Source organism: Panthera uncia (genome assembly GCF_023721935.1).
Source record: "Panthera uncia isolate 11264 chromosome A1 unlocalized genomic scaffold, Puncia_PCG_1.0 HiC_scaffold_17, whole genome shotgun sequence".
Taxonomy (NCBI): domain Eukaryota; kingdom Metazoa; phylum Chordata; class Mammalia; order Carnivora; family Felidae; genus Panthera; species Panthera uncia.
In genome coordinates this window covers 105,635,395-105,648,502 of record NW_026057577.1, presented here as the reverse complement: position 1 = coordinate 105,648,502, position 13,108 = coordinate 105,635,395, and the positions used below count along the sequence as shown (strand labels likewise).

Sequence of the window (13,108 nt, the reverse complement as noted above, 5' to 3'; positions counted from 1 at the left end):
CAAAAGCTAGCAAATTCTTTCAAGTTTTATTATAATGTTCAGTGGCATTTCTTCTAGAGTCCCTTTGATTTCACTATTCAATTCTTTTAAATGTTTATTTTGAGAGAGCGAGTGAGCATAGCATGCACGTAAGCAGGGGCATAGACGAGAGTCCCAAGCAGGCTCCATGCTGCCAGCACAGAGCCTGACAACTGGGGCACAATCTCACTAGCCGTGAGATCATGACCTGAGCTGAAATCAAGAGCTGGACACTCAACCGATTGAGCCGCCCAGGCTCTCCTCACCATTCAATGCAAAAGGCTCACCAGGTAAGAAAATGAGGTGTTAATGAGTTGGCAAGAGATCAGGTATCTGAAAGTCATTAGATATATCCTATTATCCTTAAAATCCAGTGACACAAATATTCTTCATTTATTCCCTAGTAATTTCATGGTTTGGTGTCCAGATTAGGAATAAATAGAAGACTTCCAGATTTAGCCCAAAGGTAGTGATTGCAGTTACAGATGAGCACCCAGATCTCCAAAATATTTTATGTTTCACCGACCCAAAGCTGTTTCAATAAAGTTAGCTGGTAGGAAGTGTAATTAATATTTTAGAAACTGAGTCCACTACCAGTGGTGACTGGGTGCAGGGCATCTGCTGTTCAGGAGGCAACTGTTCCAACATGGGGTGTGACCTCCTCTATGGCTTTGGAAGAAACCTGCCCTCTCCTGTATCTGGGTGCTTTCACTCTGTCTGGCAGAAACCCAGCCGGGCCAGTCTTCCCACTTAGGTGCTTAGGAGACTGACTGAATTCTTTCCTTGAAGATCAGACTGCGGCATTTCTGAGCGTCAAAACTCCCCTTAACCAGATCTAAAATCTAGGAAAGAATCCTTTGTGATTTTCAGTGTATTTGGAGAACACCGAGAAGCTCCAGGGTTGGTTCTGAGTTAAATCCTGTCACTTTCTAGTTGCGGGATCCCACGCACATTACTTTAATGACGTCTTCGTATGCAAATGGAGGTAATGAACATGTGACGCATTGCTGGCAAACACGAGTGCCACGTGTATGTCTGTGAGGTGCAGCCTTGGACACATACATGGTTTGTGTATAATCACAGTGCTTCTCCTTGAAAGGGAAGTCTTCTAGGGCAGTGCTTCTCCAGTTCCTGGTAAAACCCAGCCTAGTTCATTGGATTTAAATTCACGGTTCATCCCTTCCCCCTGGCCCGCTTCCACTCAGAAATCTTATTCTAGATACACAGTTCCTAGTATCTTTATGTCCCTCTCCTACTCTGCCTCGTACTGCCCTCTCTGGCGAGTGTGTCTGGGTGCATTTGTGTTGTGTTGTACACTCACAGGAATCGTTATTAACTCAGCCCAATCATTAGAGAGCTGTGGTTCACACTCTGCCATCAGAACAGCCACTAATTGATGCCTCTTGAAAAATGACATATTCCCTGAAGCACTCAAGGCTGCCCAACAGGCAGAGATTACACCCACCTCTGTGATTAGCACTCTAACCATGCAGACGTTGGTGATTGAAGACACATGTTGTTCTTTCTTGACATTATTCCCTTTGGCAATATTCCTAGTATATCCTTTCTCAGTTTATTTTGCCATATAACAGCATTAATCCCATCACATTCCCGAAGATTTCAAAAAACGCTGATTTCTGCAGCTGTGTCCTTTGAGCCCAGTACCTTCTTACCATACCATCCGTGTAGCATTTTGTTAATGAATGGAATGCATACTTGTGGATTTGGTGGCTACTTTTTGTTTCTTTGCTGCAGGAGGGAAATAAACCAGGATCAACTGAGAAGAGGTGTGTGTTGGATGGGGGCTGGGCAGCAAACTAAGGAAATGAGCTTAATTCTTGAGAAAACCAAGAATTAGAGAGTTCTCTATAAAATCAGCAGAAATTAGGCTCTGTATAGCAGGACACTCTCTGTCACTACTTGAGACAATTCACAGCTTTGGAGGAGTTTGTCCAATCTTCCCATATCTGGGCAGAAGTTAAGAAATGGGAATAGACAACAAAAAACTGCTGGAGTAAAAGCTTCATGAGGATAGGAATGAAATCCTTATAATCTTCCCTGCCCTTAACAAAGTGCATGTCAATATTGTGTGTTCAAAAAACATGTGTTCGTAAATGCATTTCTGGGCAAGTCCTTCAGTGACTTAGTATGGAGTATACGTAACTTGTCCCTGAAGCATCCTAACTTATTATTGGGTTGTAGTGTAGTTAAACCTGAAAAGTAAGTGACATTTTCATGTTGTTACTACCTGCGCATAGTTTCCTAATATCAGTTAGGAAAAAAAGGAAGAAAGATGAATCCAGATAGAGACTCAAATTCTCAAAGCAGTCAGCACAATTTTCTTCATAACTCCATGTATCATTATGCCAAATGATAGCATTGTGTGCCTTCCAAATTGGGTTTCTTGGCTTTGGAATGCAGGAATAATTGTAGACTGTGGCTTTATGATTATCAGCCTAAAAGAATTCTAGGGACAAGATCATCCTCAGATTGCTGGTCATCAGCAAAAGGATAAGAAAAGAACCAGAGAACTTGAGTGTCTCATGTCGCAGATTTCTGCCATCTGCCCTTAGAAAATAGGGGCAGTTGGGGTAAAGCCTTTCCAGAGAAAGTCATCAGGGGCCACAAAAGCAGTTGCGTGTGATGAAAGATGGAGAAGATTAAGACTCTGCAGGCAGGTAGAGAAAAACTTGAAATTTCATGCAGGATGGTGGCCTGCAATCATGCAAAATAAAAATTAAGAGCAACAAATATTGAGTCCTTAGGCCCTGCACAGTAACAGGTGATTCACCTATGTTACCTTGTTTGATTTCCATAAACCCCATATAGAGACAGCTATTTCTATCCACTCGCTTTGATAGAAAAATGATTTTTAGACAGGTGGAGTGTCTTGGTTCAGAGTTTCACAGTGGTGGAAACAGGATGTGAATGCTAGCACTGTCCTGAACCCTAGTTCTTAAATATTGCACCATGCTTTGTAACCAGTCTTCGACTACTCAGAATGACGAAGCCTTTTACTAATTACAAAGGAAAGCAATCAATTTTGGGGGAGAGAGAACCTCTTTGAAGGGCATGTATTTTAGCTCAGCGAGCATCAGGATCTCAGGAAGGGGAAAGGATCCCACTAAAGGCACTCGGTGCGTTGGTGGCCCAACTAGCCTCAGATCCATAGTCCTTTGATTCCTGCCCCACACCTTTTCCCTAAACCTATTTCTCCTCTTGCCTTTATCTAATCTTGGATCCCTTTTCCTCATATTCACTCAAGAAAGGCAGGGACTGAAATTTGAGGGAGGGACAAAAAATAAGTGTAGAGGAAAGGCAGTGGAAACTGAGAAAGATGAGGTGAAGGTTAATAGTGAGAATGCTACATAAGGGTGAAAGCAGAGCCATCCCACTATGTGAAATATATTCTCTTGAGTTTCTAGAAAACCTTTGGGCTCTTCAAATATAAAATACATCTTCTGTGTCACCTGCCGGGCTGTACTGAACCTATTCCTAATGCCAACACTAATCGGTCCTCATGTAGCTGTGATTACATAGTATCAGGAATACTGGAGACAGATGCTTTTGGTTTAAACCTGGCTCAGCCATTTATCATCTGAGTGGCCTCGAGAAGGTTTATGTAACCTTCCTGTTCGTTCGTTTGTGCGTTCGTTCATTCATTCATTCATTCATTCAAAAATATATGTTGAGCTCCATGTTGGTGCTAGGCTGTACATGAAGTGCTGGAGATCCAGCAGGATACCAGGGATAAAATGTCTTGTCTGCATGGAACTTGTGTGTTACTGGGAAAAGGTAGATAATTGAGTAAACCATGTAGTATATGAGCAGGTCTTTACCAATTTGTAAACAGTGAAGGGGGATGAGGAGATGTTGTCAGGGTTTACTATTACCAGCAATTGTGAAAAGGTCACACTGGAAGGAAGATATAAAGTAATGAGGGGAGAAAAAGCCTTCCAGGTAAGGGGAAGGTGCCCAAGTCTGCAGTACAGCTAGAGGAATAGTTGGGAGGCCAAGGTGGCTGGAGAGGAGTCAGTGAGGGTGAGGGTAGGAGATAAAGACGGTGGTAACAGAGCTGTGTCATGTGGAGCCTTTTCGGCCGGTATAATGACTTTGACTTTGGTTCTGAGTGAGGTGGAAGGTTTTGAGCAGGGGAGTGTCATGGTCTTACTCAGGGGTCTAGTTGAGAGTGACAGCCATGGCTTGAGCATGAGCATACCTGCTGTGCAACCTTATAGATCTATAATGATGCCAGGAAGCAGTGTGAGTGAAGGAGAAGGTAAAGTGGTCAGCTTTTGGATTTATCCTGATGATAAAACCACTGAATTTTGAAGAGAACATGGGGTATGTATGAGAGAGAGGAGTCAAGGTTGACTGGCAGGGTTTGCACCTGACCAGCAGGGTGAATAAAATTGCCTTTGAGAAGGAATAAATTAGGAAGAGTGTGAGCCTCACTTTTTTTATTCAGAGGGTGTTGTATGGGTAATAGAATCAGGACTTCACTTTGGGCATGTCCTGACATGTCTGTCAGAATTCCAAGCAGAGTTGTTGGATAGGCCGTCGATCTGAGAGTCTGGAGTTCAGCGAAGTACCTGGGCCAGGAGATGATCTCAGAGTTGTCAGGGTATAAATAGTTTCCTGAGCCTTGGAGTTCGGGGATGCCCCTGCTGAGTCAGTTCACAGAGAAGATAGTTTCAGGACTGAGTTCCAAGATGCTCTTATCTTGAACATTGTAAGAGAGGGGACTCACAGAGGTAGCCACGATGGAGTGGCCAGTGATGACAGGCAAGTTTGGTATCTTAAAAGCCAGGGGAGGGAACTGTCTCAAAGTGAAGAAGGGATGCATTGTCCCCTTTTGTCTCATTTTAACATAGACCACAGTGTGAAGCACGTTTGCTTGTTTTTATTCAAGATTTGCTTGATTCACTGGTGCAAATATGCCACCAGTAATGAATTATCTTGGGAAAAAAATCTCTTTTTTAGTTTCCCTATGAAGTGAAATGAGCAAATTTGGTTATTTGTGTCCTAAAAAATCTGCCAGCCTTGATGCAGTGTGACCTTTTCTGCTTTTGTATGATTACTCAAGTCTAATCAAGACTGAATCCATTCAGGTATTATTTGTATTTATGCCAATCAGAATTTAATGTGTCTTCTGTTTAGTCTATTCAAGTCAAATGCTTTAGAATTTAATACCCTTGTTGAAGGTCCGGTTTAGGTTTCATTTATGAATATCTTCTTTCTCTTATGATGTTTTGTGGTTTTTTTTTGTTTTTTTTGTTTTTTTTGTTTTTTGCTGTTGTTGTTTTTGTAGCCGTGGAAGAAACCTCCATCTTCAGAAGGCAGTACTGGAACCCGTGTGGAGGTTAAGAACACTATCCCGTTGGTGGTGGCCTGAGGAGACTATCTCAACCCCAATGTTGCCCTGAAATTTGTGTTCAAGATTCAAGAAGATTAGGACTGCTAAGGTATGGAACTTTGATCTTGAGATCTATATGTATGTATACACATACATTTAAGGATATATATATATATATATATATATATATATATATATATATATATATACACACACACACACACACACACACATACATGTGTGTATATATATATATGTGTGTGTGTGTGTGTGTGTGTGTATATGTGTATATATATTTATATATGTGTATATATGTATATACACATACCCCTCTTCATACCCCATTTCTCTTTCCTTTCTCCTTTCCTCTTTTCGAGCAATGATCTTCTCTCTTGCTACTAACTTTTGGGATGTGGTGGGATGAATAAAGGTACAGTGAGAGAAGCCAAAGTCCACGTGGTCTCCATAATAATGAAGTGACCAGAGGGGAGTGAGACCAGGCATGGGGAGAGGTGTGTGCAGGTGTCTGTGATAGAAAGAAAAGTGAAATGGATCCAGGCGCCTATGTGATAGGACTTCAGGTACAGAGATGAATGAAGAAGGTGTGCTGTGGAATACACTGGTAATTCCTACTTTCAGTGTCCACAGGACACTTTTGGCAAAGCTTTGTATTATTTCTTAATATCTTTGGGAGGACCTGCCTTAATATTTATTTTGGATACATACCAATGTTGAGGCAAGTTTGAATAAGGAGATTCCATTTTTTTTTATGGTTGCAGTGATAATCACTGTGTACATATACAGGCATATGTGTAATACATATGTATTATATATGTATATTGTATTATAATATAATACATATGTATATATATTATATATTATAACACATATATATTATAATACATATGTATACATACATATGTATTATATATATATACTATATATATATATACATATATATATATATATATATATATATAATTTGTGGAGTGGTGTGTAAACTCTCTCTCTCTCATTCTCTCTCTCTCTGGATGGTGAGAGAGGAACAGATGGAGGGAGGAGAGAGAGAAACCTACAGAAACTACCATTAATGGCACATTTACTGTGTTAGGCATTGTTCTGTAAGCTCGGGGGGAAAATCACAAGTATAAGTGATAACAGCCATCTGGAATAGGGATTTCTGTTCTGGGAAAACAAAAGAACTATAAGTAAAAAGGTTTTCTGAGACTCTGTACCAAGGAAGGGCCAATGGGCAGACACTCTCAGACATATTGGAGTTTACATCTCTATGCTCACTACTGTAGAGAATAGTAGTACAGCACACACAGCTGGGTAAGCCCTGTGGAAATGCGGTTTAACAGCCTGGGGCCACATGACATGTCTAAGAGAAACTGGAGAACATCTCCGACAATTCCATTGATAACTCATTGCTGTCATTTTAATTGCCTTCAAAGACAAAACCCTCATACCCCAAAGGCTTTGGAAATGGGGAGAACAGTTGTAGCTAAGGTGTTGGTTGGTTCCCTTCTCTGGCACAGAGGACTCCCATAGGTCAACAGCTGGGCAAGGTAGAGTTCTAGAGCTGATGAAAATCAAACACGTTCCAGCCTTAGGCCTGCTTTCATTGTATCTTCGACTTTCTCGCTGCTGAAAGAAATGTGGTAGATACTTTGCGTTGATTCTGAAAAGACCTTCTTTTAAGGAGGAAGTACATTTACTTTCTCTCCAGTTTTCGTAAAATCCTCCAAGGCCCGTGCAGAAATGATTAAGCTCTGATGCTCACGCTGCTCACAGCACCTCTGAAAAGAGTGCTGAGGGGCTGGTGACAGTGGGAGGGTGGCATTTGAAACTCCTCTCTTCCCTTTATTCGGGGGATTTGTTATGTTTTTCAAAGAAGGAAAAATAATTTATCTCCTTCACGAAGGGCACCTTCAAAGCAGTTCACATCTAAATATTATTTATGAATTAATTTCCCATTAACATGGTTTCAAAGGCTAACTAGGTAATTGAACAATCAGAAAAAGAAGTAACATCCCTTCTTTGGGTTCTTGCACAAATCCCAACATTCTGCCTAAGAGATGCATCATTGTGGTATGGCCCTCTGCTCGCATGTGCTTGATCTGTTGGAAAGAAAAGCTCAAAAAGCTGTTCTGTGCTAGTCATAAAAATCTAGAGAAGCGTGGGGGTTTGGGTTGGGATTTTGATGACTGAGTTCTTTGAGTGTGTTGATCTTCAGAACCTGCCTCTGTTCTGTCAGTAATATTCACCTAGACGCTAACCACTTAAAACATAAATTCAGAGAAAGTTTTAAAGGACTTGGCTGTAAAAATGTTCCTGGTTTAGAGACCAATCAACTCTTCAGGGGAAAATAAAACTTTCTCTGATTGTTGGCGGAGGCCACAGGGAGAAGAATGCGCTTTGCGGTGCGGGTACATCACGGGGCTAGATTCAGCTGTAGTGTGCGCAGGTATGTGCGTGCCCCTGCTCACAGACCAAAATTGAATTTCCAGGAAGGAAGGAGGAAGTGAGGCAGTGTTGGTACATCAATCTACTGTAATGTTTCCTGGCTCCCATGCTCCAGTGCATTCGGCAGATTTTTCAGATGTCTTTTCAAGTGAAGACAGTGTAAATTAGTGGCTGTGGTCACACACTTTAGAAAAGGCAAATCAAGCTTCTGTATGAACATTAGGAAAGCCATTTAATTTTTTTTTTTTTTGAAACCAGTGCTGCTCAAAGTGCAGCCCAGACACCAGCAGCCTCCACGTCACCTAAGCTTGTGAGCCATGCAAATTCTCAGGCCTTTCCCTAGACTTACTAAATCAGAACATCTTAAATTGAGGTCCAGGAATGTATGTTTCAACAAGTCTTCAAGAGAATTCATATGTCTTGCTAAAATTTGAAAACCACTGCTAACCCTGTTCCTTGAGCTCTGAAAAAAGAGTTTTAGAAAATCTTGGGTCTAAAAACTGGGGCACTCTCAGAAAATTGGTACACCTAAGTGTATGTGTATATGCGTATGTAAACACTCACACACATGTATTTATAAATACATCCATATGGCAATGAAAGAGAGAATAAAACCTTTATCAAATGCCAAAAGCAAAGTGTACTTGGCTTTCATTATTGCATCTGACATAAGGAAAAGTTAAAAAATAGATAATAATAAAAAGTAATGTTAGATTGGCTGCCATTGTAAATAAATGGATCAGTGGACCAGAATTCTGCATTAGACCCACACATGTGCAATCAGCTGGCCTTCAACAAGAGCACCACATGAGTTCAGTGGGATAAGAAAACTGCTTTAAGAAATAGTGCTGGAATACCTGGATATTTACTTGAAAAAATAAAGAATCTAAACCCCCACCTAGTCCCGGACATAAAAAGCAACTTGAGTCAAATTGCACACTGAACAATGAAAGCTAAAACAACAAACATAGTAGAAGAAAAATGAAAATACCTTTCTAACTTCAGAAGGCAGGTTTTCTTTTTTAAAGGACACAAAAGCACAAGACATAAGAGGGAAAAAATACACTGAACTTCATGAAAACTAAAAACATCTATTCACTGAAAAAAATTAAGAAAATAAAGAGATGCCCCACAAGACTGGGAGAGCATATTTGTAACACATGTATCTAACATGTACATAAAAAGCACTTCATACAGTAAGATATAGAATGGCCAATGAACAGAAGCGATGGCATCTGACATAACGTGTCATCAGTGTGATGCAAATTAAAAACGTAAGATCCCACTACATTACCTGTCAGAATGGCTAAGATTCAAGGCGTGCCAACACCAAAACTTAATCAGTCTTGACAAATGTTTTTCAAGACACAGAACCTTCTGTCACTGCAGAAATTTCCCTCATGTATGAGCAACTGGAGCTCTCATATGTAAAATGTTCCAACCACTTGGAAGAATTATCTGGCAGTTTCTTAGAAAGTTACACAATTGTCTTCCCCGAGGGCCAGATATTCTAGTCCTAAATATTTATTCAAGAGGCTTGAAAACCTTTGTTCACACCTGTTAATAGCAGCGTTTTTTAATAATAATTTCATGCTGAAAGTGACTCAGATGTCCACCAACAGGAAAATGGATCAGCTCTGGTATATTTGGAAAATGAAATGCTATTTAGCGATAAAAAGGAACATTCTACAGATAAACATAATAACATGAATGGATCTCAAAAATAGCATGATTAAAATTAGTTAAATAACAAAAAATACTTATTTTAGGATTTATGTGAAGTTGTAGAATGATCAGAACTCACCAATGATAGAAATTGTTCAGTGCTCAGTTCTGGTGTGATATGATTATCTACCTAATTTAGAATGGTACATGAGGGAAATTTCTGGAATGACAGAAAGGTTCTGTGTCTTGACAAACATTTATCAAAACTGATTAAATGGCACATTCACTAAGCATTTCATTATAGGTAAATCACGTACGTAAAAATGCATAAAATATTGTTTTTAAACTCCCATTTATTAAGTGCTTAGTCAGAAGTGCTATTTTTAGTATGTGGCCTCATTTAATCCTTGAAACAATTCTAGGCTTGGTGTGACTTTTCCTAATTGACAGATGGGGAAGTGCATCCTAAGAAATGATAATTAACTCCAAGACCTACTGCTTGGTTGCAGAAGCTGAATTCAAGGGTAGGTCCTGTTGTCTCCAAAACTCATCTTAGCCATCATGTTATACCTTTAGCGTAAGTGTCTCTGGCTCCATTTTAATTCTAGATCCACTGTGAAGGCAGTCTTCCCCTGGAAGAAGTTTCCAGAATGCCCAATGAAGGACACTAGTTATTAAATACATGAATTTGTTATTTTCTTGATAACTTTGTGGGAGAGGGTATACAAAGTGAATAGAAAATATTATTAGCACCCTCAGGGATCCTTGCTTTAGAGTATTCTAAAAAAGGCCTGTTTTGTCAGTGTGATCCTTTTGATTATGGAACATAATGTAAAGCAGTACCACAAAGTGTAAAATATGTGGTTTAGGAAACACTATGTAATGACAGGTAGAAGCACTGTCATTTAATCAAGAGCCCTAGAGTGAGCCTGCCTGGGTTCAAGTGTTGGCTCCTCCTCTTTCTGAATAAAGGACCAGTGGTGAGTCACTTAGCTCTCAGCCTCAGTTTCTTCATTTGTGGGATGAGGATGATTCTCATGTATTTTTGGTAGAGTTACAGTGACGATTAAGTGAAATCATGCTTGTAAAGTGCTAGTATGTGTTGGTTTCTTTTAATCTATATAAATATGAAGCTGCTGTTTTTGGTTTAAAGATCACATGAGCAATGACCTCCTGAGTAAGAGAATTAGCATTACCTTCCATTTAATGTGGCCTCTCTGAGTCAGTGTGTGTATTCCTGTGTACACTTAACTAAAGCTGAAAGCAAACTACTGTAGTTTTCTAACAACTGGATCATTTTAATTATAAAAATTGAGAAACTCTGGAAAAAGTTGATCCTGTTGTCAAAAAAAAAAGTTTAAATAGTATGTAGGAAATTGTATTGAAGGAGAGCTGTCATTAAATGTGGATGTTACAGTTTGTCCAGAGTGATTGAAAGGAAATCTGAAGCTACTTAACATGGCTAATGGATATCAGCAAGGTTAATTATCGTGGGAACACTGAAGAGCTGAATTTCTCTGTGTACATCTCTGATTTGTGGTACTGTCATATTATTATTATTTTTTTTTTGTGATACTTGGACATCAGTCTGTATTTTACCTGTGCTCTTGAAAGTCTCAATTTCCATGGTCAAATTTAAAATCCAGAGATACTACAAATAGGTGCAAGCTAACAGTGCTTTTCCTACAAAATACAAATTAGTTTATTACCACCTGCCTATGTCAGTAGAAAATCTCTACACACTTCTGAAAGATGTTATGAAAGGGAAATTTAAAACTGCTTTTGAGGATAGTTTTTGGTCATTGTTTCTGATTGTCACCACTAAGTGTGGGAAGGTGGGTGGCTTAGGAAAACTCTTCAGAAATTGTCAGGGTGTGTGTGATGTGTGTGTGTTTGTGTCTGTGTGTGTACAAACATGTATTTCCCTTTTGGAATATTTTTCCCCAATAAAGTCTTATGCCAGTTTTTGTACAAGTGTGAGTATTGATGTGGATCACTTGGGCACTTACCTGTTTCCTTCAGAAGTGGAAATGGTGGTTTCTGTATTTTGTGTGCCTCCCAGCACATTAGCAGAAAGGTGGCTAACTTATCAAGTCTTCTGACGGCCCTTCTCATAGTTTGCTTCAGCTCTCATTGGATTGCCCTTAACATTCATCACGCATCAACATTTCATCTCTGGTAATAAACATCTTGCTGTCAGAAATGAAAGCATTAGCAGAGATACTTCCTTGTGAAAGAAAGAGAATCTTGCTGGAGAGCCCAAGTGTTGCTTTCTGAAGCTGGCTTTATCTCTTTAAGCAATTTATTCCAACCACATTCTTGAGCAGAGGCGTCCTGCCGAGTTTGCTACTTGGTATCTGTAGGACACCTACCCACTTTTGCCGTTGGTTCTCAGTTTCCTCATATGGAAAATGGGGGTTCAGATCACATAAGCCTAAGGATATTCTCAATTTCAGTAAGTAGTCCAGTTTCACTTCAAATAAATGAGTAATTAATGGTATTACAGCTACATACTCTGGACCTGTTTGACACCTGTCTGTAAGGCTCAATTCTAAGATGGAATATGAAGGTCCAAACAGCTGGAGACGAAGAAATTTAAAACTTCTTCACCAAACTTCTTGTTGAATTTTGTTTTTGTGTAAGTTGTTACACATTTTTACTGGGTTCATTTAAACTAAACAAAACGGTTCAACCATTCTCCCACCTCTCACTCCCTGCCTCTTACAATCGCCAATCTGTTCTCCATGAGCTTGGGTGGTGGTTGTTGTTGTTGTTGTTGTTGTTGTTATTTTTTAAGTGAGATTATGCAGCGTTTGTCTTTCTGTGCCTCACTCATTTTCATTTGGTATAATGCCCTCAGTCTCTATTCACGTTGTTGCAAATGACAAAATGTCATTCTTTTATATGGCTGAGTGATGTTCCATTATGTATTGCTACCATAGCTTCTTCATCTGTGTATCCACTGACACTTGGGTTGTTTCCTTATCTTGACTATTGGAAATAATGCTGCAGTGAACATGGGGGGTGCACATGTCTTTTCCAATTATCTGGTTTTCTTCAGATAAACTCAGAAGTAGAATTGTTGGATCATAGGGTATTTCTTTTTTTATTTACTTTTTTAATGCTTATTTATTTTTGAGAGAGTGAGGGAACATGCAAGGGGCAGAGAGAGAGGGAGGCATAGCATCTGAAGCAGGCTCTATGCTATCAGCCCAGAGCCCAATGCGGGCCCTCGATCCCATGATCTGTGAGATCATGACCTGAGCTGAAACCAAGAGTCGGATGTTTAACTGACTGAGCCACTCAGGTGCCCTGGTATTTCTATTTTTAATTGTTTGAGCAATTTCCATACTGTTTTCCATATAGTTTGCACCAGTTTGCATTTCCATCAATAGTGCACAAGGGTTATCTTTTTTCCACATCCTCACCAATGCTTGATGTATCTTGTCTTTTTGGTAATAAGCATTCCAACAGATGGGAGGTGGTGTCATCTTCTTGTGGTTTTGATTTGTATTTCCCTGATGATTAGTGACCTTAAGGATGTTTTTGTGCCCCCATTGGGCATCTAGGTCTTTGGAAAAATGTTTATTCAGATCCGCCCAT

General features: G+C 39.8%; 1 protein-coding gene across 1 annotated transcript in view; it reads left to right on the top strand.

Annotated features, from left to right (window-relative positions):
* The first annotated feature begins 5,334 nt into the window (after positions 1–5,334).
* SGCD (sarcoglycan delta) overlaps positions 5,335–13,108 on the top strand; it is a 559,487-nt gene continuing 551,713 nt past the window's right edge. The window contains exon 1 of the mRNA XM_049647926.1: positions 5,335–5,483. The gene's annotated coding sequence lies outside the window, so the exon portion shown is untranslated. The remainder of the gene's footprint in view (positions 5,484–13,108) is intronic.